This window comes from Acipenser ruthenus, chromosome 6, assembly GCF_902713425.1.
Source record: "Acipenser ruthenus chromosome 6, fAciRut3.2 maternal haplotype, whole genome shotgun sequence".
NCBI lineage: Eukaryota > Metazoa > Chordata > Actinopteri > Acipenseriformes > Acipenseridae > Acipenser > Acipenser ruthenus.
Window position 1 is genome coordinate 32,407,786 of NC_081194.1, and position 8,018 is coordinate 32,415,803.

The window sequence follows — 8,018 nt, forward strand, 5'->3', positions numbered from 1 at the left end:
CACACTAATATGGATTTCTCTGAAAGCCCAAAAAAGGGAATTTAGCATAACCCACCTTGAATCACATATTTACTATAAACCAACCATTATCTATGACCCCAACAATCGTGCCCTGGAGTACAACAAACCACCTATTCCCCCATGGCCAACAGTGGGATGAGTGGCATCACTACCACATTGTAAATTGGCCTTTTAAAAATCAATTTAATCATGTCCTGAAATTGTGCACTTTATTCAATTCTTTGGTTAAATACAGTAAAACATAATACAATCTAAAAATATGTAACACATGTTCTACTTAAAACAAGTATTAGTAATTGGCTTTAAGTAGTTTACTAACATGAGTGAAAAAAAGTGAATTTGACCAATTTATCCATATGTGAAATTAAAGACCATTGCTGATCATACTTTTGTACATACTTTGCCTTGAAAATTAAGACACATAAATATACAGATTCCTAAATACAGTCTGCATTCACATATTTTACCCTATAAAATTGTGACTTCAGTAATGGTTAAACGAGTGTAACGCATATCTGATTACTTCATTTTGACCCTTATCTGTTTTTTCAGGGAACAAAAAAAGGTACAATGTCAAAAATACATAGCTGAAAGGACTGTGTTTTAAAATAAGTAGGCTTCATTTACTGTAGTTGGTTTCGTTGGTACAGTATTATATTTTCAACAGAAGTATTTTAATATGATTCTGAAAATGTCTCTTGCCAAAACAGGCGACTGGACACGTGGACTGTAGTACAGTACATACTTTTAAATCCGGTACGTATTGTAGCATAATGTAAAATTCCCCATTAACGACCCAACAGCAAAATGAAATCAAAATGTTACCCATGCACAGAACTGCGGAAAACATAAAAGGCAATGCAAAAAGTATCCAAAGTCAGTATTCAAAATTGCAGAATATAGTGCTCAATAAGGCCCTAATGTCACAGTTCACTTGCAAATGAAAATGCAAAAAAGCAACCAAAGCGTAGAGGAGGTAGAGCCAGTCTTCTAGTGCAGGAGGAGCGGAGAGGTCAAGTGGGGGTGTAGGGAGAGATGAGGGTCTGGAGGTAGCTGGGTGCAGTCTGGTCAAGGCATCTGTAGGCGAGTACAAGAGTTTTGAACTGGATGCAAGCGGTGATCAGGAGCCAGTGGAGTGAGCGGAGCAGTGGAGTTGCATGGGAGAAGCGAGGCAGAGAGAACACCAGGCGAGCAGCAGAGTTCTGGATGAGCTGGAGCGGACGGGTGGCGGATGCAGGGAGACCAGCCAGGAGGGAGTTGCAGTAGTCTAGGCGGGAGAGTACCAGGGCCTGGACCAGGAGCTGGGTGGCGTAGTTGGTGAGGGTCGGATTCTTTGTATGTTGCTCAGGAAGAATCGGCAAGTGCGTGCCAGAGTGGAGATGTGCTGGGAATAAGAGAGGCAGGGGTCCAGCGTGACTCAGAGGTTCTTAGCTGAGGAGGGAGAGAGTGTGGTAGATTCCAGAGGAATGGAGATAGAGAGATCAGAGGGGGAGGAGGAGGAGGAGGGAAAGAAAAGGACCCTGGAGCAGGGAGGAGAGGTCGGAGTCAGAGAGAGAAGGTGGAGAAGGAGGGTGAGTTAGTAGGGGATGCAGTGGGTGTAGGGGTTGGAGCGGGAAGGGGTGGGGGGAAGGGAGAGGTTTTAAAGAGTTTGCGGATATCTGAGATTTTAGAAGAGAAGAAAGAGGCAAAGTCATCAGAGGAGATAGAGGAGGGAGGAGGGGGGGAGGGTTTAGGAGGGAGGAGAAGGTAGAGAATAGTTTACGTGGGTTGTTAGTGGAGGCTTGGATTATAGATTAGAAATGGGGACAAATGGGAGCCACGACCATGCTTTTTCTATCAGACATTAAAGACATGTTCAAATCTCATTTCAAAATTATGCTGTTTTTCCCATAGACCAAAGTTAAAGCCAACTTGCCTTGCAAAATTTCAAGCATGGTGCTGCAGAAAAGAGCTGCAGAGAAGCATTAAATAATAATTTTCTAAGAGGGGCATATTGTCAACTAGCAATCAAGTTCCCCCCCCCCCCCCCCCCCCCCCCCCCAAGCCAACCGTGGGCCAGAAACAGGCTTAATTTACATTTCTGAGAGGAATGAAACCTCTGTAACAGTTTGAACTAGCAATAATCAACTTAATTTCACGAATGGACACTTCAGTAATTAATAGAAGTAGTTTTGTGCTAATTCTATACACTATTTTTTTCCACTTTGAAAATTTCCCTTTTCACTTTCAAGATAGGGCACTCTGTGGTTTATCTAGATTTAAAAAAAGCACAGTGAAAAGTGAAACCAAAAACCAGAGAACATAAATCTGCCACATGAGGAATCTGTTAAATTATTACCTAGTATTTAGCACCAGATTGATAAAGATGTGTCCAATTCAGTATGTTTCTAATTAAGTGGATGGTATCTGCCACACGACACAATGTTTGTGACAAACTGATGTGATGAGAAATCAAGGTTTGGCATTCATGCCAATAATGCTGCCAAACATGGGATAGGCAGGCACAGGTGGAATTAAGATCTAACTATAAGAAGAAAAAAAGGTTGCAGCCAAACGTTTGAACTATTCCAAAAGTATTGTTTGTAGACTACTCCAAAAAATTAGAGGAGCAAACACTGAATATGGCAAAAACACCATGAACATACACTCATAAGTCGTGTAGGCATTCTTTAGTAAATTGTGACAGCTGTTGAGATGCATTTTGCATCGGATGCCTCCCCTTAAAAACAGGTACATCATTTAGGGGTAGGTGTATAAGATGGGCCAATCACTTTGCATTTTCATTGCGACAGTTAACATTTTGTGGCAAATTTAACATTTTGTGGTATGTACTAAGATAACATATGTTAATGAAGAAGCTGCAATATTCTCATTTAAATATTTGTTGCGTCTTCTTAGCGAGATCTCTAGCATTACACATTGTGGGAGTCGTGCAACATTGTTCAACTAATTAGCAAGAGTTGAGTTGTGATTTGCTGCAGCAGAGAGTGCCCGAAGGATAACGTCTATGCATGCAAGGGTGCAACAAGCAAAATAACATTGTTTTTGTTAAATGTAAACGTCATCTGTACAATGCATTCTGTTCCGTATTAATTTTACCTATTTTAATACTGTTATATATTGTATGTATAACTGAACAATCGGTTTTGTCCAAGGGACTAAGATTTGTACCAACAAAAAAAGTAGCTGATGAATTCACAACCATCAATGACATGCAACATTTTTTCCGACATCTCCGTCAACATGCCCACTTCACAGAAACATCCTAATATCTCATCTACTCTCCTTACTAGTTACATGCATCTCAATATTTTTCATCAATACAAACAAACACGCCCTTCAGGTGAATTTCGAGCACCAGATTTTTTCATCAACAAATGTGAAAGAGATTTTAACCAACCTATGAAACAGCATAACTTATCTAAAGAGGAACACATTGCAGTGCGGAACATACAAAAACGAGATGACATTGTAATAAAACCTGCTGACAAAGGAGGAGCAGTAGTTGTCTGGAGTAAAGACCTCTATACAAAAGAAGCCCAACAACAACTTTCCGACACTAATTTCTACACTAAGAACTGCAAAGATCTCACTCACTGTTTACAGGCCACTGTCATTTCCACTATTAATGATGCCATCTCAAACAATTTGTTACCCACAACTTCACGTAATCTAATAGTGGAAAACCCCTGTTGCAGTCGTTTTTACTTCCAAAAATCCACAAACCAAACAATGCAGGCCGCCCAATTGTATCAGCCTGTTCCTGTCCCACAGAACAGATCTCCAAATTTCCTGATGAAATCTTCAAACTCCTTGAATCACTACCTTCCTATGTTAAAGACTCTACACATTTTCTAAAACAATTGGATTATTTCAAAGAACAGCACCCTTGTGATAATATTATTATTATTACAATGGACATTAAAAGCCTGTACACTGTTATACCAAATAATGAAGGGTTACTTGCAATAAAGCACTTTCTTGATGAACAGATAGTGAAAGAACCTCCAACAGAAATTCTTCTGAGACTGGCTGAACTTGTTTGTTTATTTATTTAGCAGACACCTTTATCCAAGGCGACTTATAGAGACTAGGGTGTGTGAACTATGCATCAGCTGCAGAGTCACTTACAATTACGTCTCACCCAAAAGACGGAGCACAAGGAGGTTAAGTGACAATGAGTCAGTGGCTCAGGTGGGATTTGAACCGGGGACCTCCTGGTTACAAGCCCTTTTCTTTAACCACTGGACCACACAGCCCACATTGAAGTGTTTTTCCTTTGATGGTAACTTTTACACTCAAGTAAGGTGTGTTAGCATGGGAACTAAAATGCGACCATCATATGCTTGCCTTTTTGTGGGATCGGTTGAAAACAAATTTTTACAGCAATTGGTACATTGAGGACATCTTTGGAATTTCCACCAACTCCAGTGAGGATTTAAAACAGTTCATTCAGTCAGTAACACATTTCCACCCAGCCCTGGATTTCACATGGAACATATCAGAAACTGGCAATAGTATATCTGTATTAGACATTTACATCACTTTTGAATTCCACCATTAACACCACTGTCTACTACAAACCAACTGATTCTCATTCATATCTGCAGTATGACTCCTCACACCCTAAGGCTTGCCGTGACTGTTAAGACTCAGACGTATTTGCAGCGTCGATCAAGATTTCTTCGCCAAAAGCGAACAAATGTGTGTGTTTTTTGGAAATTGTGGCTTTCCGGAAAAGATCATCACTAAAGCTAAATCCTGCATTTCAAATATAAATAGAAAAAATGCTTTATATATTAACAATATACAACACACAGATGATAGAATCCCTCTGGTCCTCACTTACCACCCGACCAACATAAAGATACAGACAATTGTGCAAAGAAACTTTACAATTTTACAACAAGACCCATCTACAGAGCCTATTTTCAAGACTCCCCCCTTGATGTCATATAGACGAGACAAGAATGTAAGAGAATATGTGGTATACAGTGCTATTCGTCCTTCTGGGGAACCTTTGAAAGGCACATATCCATGTAATAGACCACGATGTAATATCTGTAAATACATTCATTCTGAAACAGAGATTAGAGGCATTAAATCTTCATTCAACATTCATGAACATTTTACATGTACCTCTAAAGGAATAGTCAACTGCATTATCTGCAAGAAATGCAACAAATCGTATCTTGGGGAAACTAAAAGGCGTTTAGCAGACAGGTTTGTAGAACACTTAAGAAGCATTCGCATTAACATCACTGCATTTCCAGTAGCCCATCACTTCAACAGTGATGATCACACTGCTGAAGACATCACAGTCTGTGTGATCAATCAGTGCTATGGAACAAATGTTGCTTGGAAACAAAAGGAACGAGAGTTTATCTTCAAACTGGGAACTTTGGAACCTCTGGGAATGAACATTGTATTCTAATAATCATGACACCATCCACAGAATTTTTTTATAATTACAATTCTTGAATAACAAGTTTACTGCACTGTGTTTACTTTTCTTTTCAAACAGCTGAAGAAGGGCTTTTGCCCAAAACGTCCTGAAAATAAAATATTTTTTAATCTTCTAAACTTTTTGTGTACATTTTTTAAAAACCTTTTCTTTCATATGCCTTCAATTTTGTACACTGCAGTTTTATGTTGAAAGCTAACTGAATGCAGGCACCACTTTTTAATGTGGAATTAATCACAGAGGCGAACACAGGTTTGGTTGAACCCTGTGCTTTTATTTTGGGTCTTTTCCAGGTTGAAGGACATCAAACAAAAACAAACAAAAAAACACATATCTTGCACTGAAGTAGTTTAAAAAAAAATATTTTCAAGACAAACAAACGGTTCCAACACTGCTCTGTCCTTCTCTCCTCGGTAACGATCCCCTGTCTAGTGAATGCTGGGCTGGAGGAGATACTTGTTAACTGCATCGGCTACAGGTGCTGGCCAATTGAGGCAATGACTAATCTAATCACCTTAATTAACATCCCTAACTATGAGCACCTGTAGCCCATAGCTCAATTATCACCTCCTGCTCATGGCAGACCTGTTCCAGAGCTGTCAATGATCCCTCCTGTGCTGTCAGCCTCTCTCCGGCCCACCATGCGCACCCCCTGCAGGTTGGCCTGTGAGCTGGCTCACAATATATATATATATATATATATATATATATATATATATATATATATATATATATATGTTTATTATATTCATGAAACAGAAGCCATGTGCACTATATATATTATACTAGTTAAATGTAACTAGCCCAGTCGGGCCTGTGGTGCTTCATAACTACAGGCCAAACTGCGATCTTTACCAGCCCCGAGCCGCCGAGATGCTTTGATATTGATTGAATTACATATAATAAACCCATTCACAAATGTCAACAGTGTTTGTAAACTGGCGAAAATTGCTCAGTGAGAAGAAGTATTAGTAATAATACTGAATTTAGATTCCAATTTAAATTCAAATACATACGATTCTTCCACTGAATTGGATGTCAGTGAGTGTGTCAGTAAAGACACAAGCAAAGAATATTTACCATCAACATCAAGTGACAGCGAAGAGGCGGCACCAAGCTCTGTGCATTGCTCCATGCTTCAAGGAGTATCATCCACTGAAGCATTAGACACTCCCACTCCCTCCGCCCCCACAACCTGTTTACCCAGATATGATTTATTCATGTCGCTCTCTCTCTCTCTCTCTCTCTCTCTCTCTCTCTCTCTCACTCTCTCTCTCTCTCTCTCTCTCTCTCTCTCTCTCTCTGTCGCCCTTTTTTTTGTTAGGACGTGTTGTTGTGGTTGTTCCACTGAGTTGTTTATTGTTTATTGCCTACATGTTATTTTTTAATCAAAACCTTTCCCTAGACAAAATATTTATTTACGGTAAAAATGATGTATCTGTATTTCGTCAGTATTCATTACATACATACAAACTTAGCTTTCAGCTTGTTTGTATGCTGTACTCGTAATAATCAAGCGCATGCACTCCCATAGGACCGGCAGTGCATTTTAGAACTCACTACTCAAAGGGTTAAATGAATACTGCAATATGTGCAAATATGTGCAAATTTACCATAGCTGAAATTTGATTGGCTCATGGCAGCCTTGCTTTTAACACACTTAATAGACAACTGTGCCAAGGCTATGTATGCAAAGTTTCGCTTCAATCGGCATAATCGTTTCATAGAAGAAGTAATTTGAATATTTTCGACAAATCCAATATGGCCGTCAAACGATGTGACCGATCAACTTCTCTTGAACACCTTTAAATCTAGGCCATGAGGGGAGTATGTGCACCAAGTTTCAGATCTCTGTTGTAAACCGGTTCGGAGAAGAAGATTTTTTAAAATTGTCCAAAATTCTCGAAAAATCCAATATGGCCACGTTTCGTGAGTTTCCATGCAACAGTGTTGATTTTAGAGATTTTTTGAAAAGAGTGGAAGAAAAAAATAGAAATCCTAACAGAAACAATAGGAAGCCTAATAATCATCATAATACTAATAATACCATATTGCAACTGCATGTGCCTATGGAATGATGAGCACCAAAAGATAAAGAGTGACAGAACAAAATGTTGAAGAGTAAGACCTAATGACAGAAAAATCACGTCTTGCTATCTGAAACGTAAATGAGGGGGAGTAAAGGGAGATGTGGGAGTTTGAGCTAGTTGAAGTGTGTCCATAAAATGCTATTAGACTGCATACAGTATTCCAATAGATCAGCAGGGAATATATTTTATTGTATCCATTAAACATCCAAAGGCACTGTGACGTTTAATGAGACATATTACACTGGCTTTTGGACTCTGAGAGCAGCGGGATAAAATTCCTTTGGCTTGTTTTCTTCTATGAACTTTCCCATGCATGTGACTTCCTTTGGGATTACTTTTGGAAATGTTGCTTTCGATCTGGATGGTGTTTGTCTTCATCCTGTCATCTATCCTGTGATGTATTAACAGTGCATTTTTGAGCTAGGTTTATGTGACGGGTGTTA